The following is a 1,596-nucleotide window of genomic DNA, read 5'->3' as shown; positions in this document are numbered from 1 at the left end:
AATGTAATCACCTCCATGATGTGATCTGACATGATCAGCCAATCAGTTGTAAGGGACAGTGACCTCCATTCAATATGTATGAATGTCCTGGCAAAGCTTGCTGTCTTTTGCTTGTTCTGGATCCTGCATCTAGTTCGTCATCATCTGACCTCTGGTTCTTGGGACATGAGCCACTAGCCTGCCATATAGCCAGCCGATCTTGGGAATCTTCACACTCTGCGGACTGTGAGCCAACAGCTTGCCTTCTTACCTGCCGATCTTGAATTTGTTAGCCTCCACAGCCTGTAAGCCAGCTGCCAGCCATCTGAGCTGCTGATCTTGAGTTCATCAACCCTATATCTACGTGCATCAGAAGAAGTCTCCAGCCTGACACCTGATACACGGACTTCACACTTTCCAGGCTCTACCACCGCATCAGCCATTTCCTTGATATAAATCTCTCTCTTTACATACACACACACACACATACACACACATATATGTATATACATATATATATACTCTTCACTGGGTATGCTTCTCTACAGAACCCTGCCTAAATATTTGGTACCAACAGTGGTTTTGCAGAAACAAACTTGAAAGTATGACTTTTCTAAATTGGTTCTCAAGTCTGGTTAGTCTTAAAGATGCTGATAACTCCGCTTCCAGTAGTAAAGAGGGCACTGCTAATCCATGGCATGAGGTGGCAATAGAAACACACAAAATATCACCACTAATAGATCAATTATTGGTGAGAGATAAAGCTCTGGGTGATAGTATGTTTGACACTTTTCTGCAATTTTGTCAGAATGAGAACTACAAGTAAGCTTTTTGCCTGGTCCCACTTTTGCTAGACAAAGAGGTGAAAGAAAGAGACGAGCTCAGGGCTTCAGTAATAGCTCAAGCACCACATAAACAACTTCAACATTGCTGCTTGTACCCTGAAAGAAAGCTTTACTTCTTGAAGTAACAGAGCTGATATTGAAAAAAACCAAACCCAGAGTCTTATGGTAAGAGTGGGCTGAAGTCCGAACATTGAATGGTGTCTGAAGTTAAAGTGAGGGCATTCATTGGAAAGAAATGGGATCCTGAAACTTGGGATGGAGACATATGAACAGATAATCAGGAAACTGAGGACACTGAGCCCTTAAATTCCTTTGACTTACTCTTGCCAACAGAACAAGCCCCCTCACTCCCATCTGAAGAGATTACTATATCTTTGTCAGCTAAGCCACCTTCTTCAGGAAAATCATAAGCTTCTCCCCCTACGTCTGATAAGATTTACCCAGCTGTGTCTGAACAGTCTTTATCTGAGATATCGCCTTTGACGGCGTCTGAAACATTGCCTGGGGAGACATCAGAGTCATGGCCTGGGGCATCACCTGAGGAAAATGCCTTACAAGAGATTGCTGAATGTTCTTAGAACACATGCCCACCACCCATTTTTGCTTCTAGACCTATAACTGAATTTAAATCCCAGCAAGCCCCAAAAAGTGAAGTGTGACCCAGGAGGAGCTGCACTTCACTCAAAAAGAAGTGCTTGAGTTTTCTAATATGCACCAACAGAAACCTGGGGAATATGTGTGGGAATGGCTATTAAGGGTGTGGCATAATTGC

Source organism: Trichechus manatus, unplaced genomic scaffold, assembly GCF_000243295.1.
Source record: "Trichechus manatus latirostris isolate Lorelei unplaced genomic scaffold, TriManLat1.0 scaffold00503, whole genome shotgun sequence".
Lineage (NCBI taxonomy): Eukaryota > Metazoa > Chordata > Mammalia > Sirenia > Trichechidae > Trichechus > Trichechus manatus.
The sequence above is the reverse complement of the archived record's forward strand: the minus strand, read 5'-3'. Positions refer to the sequence as shown.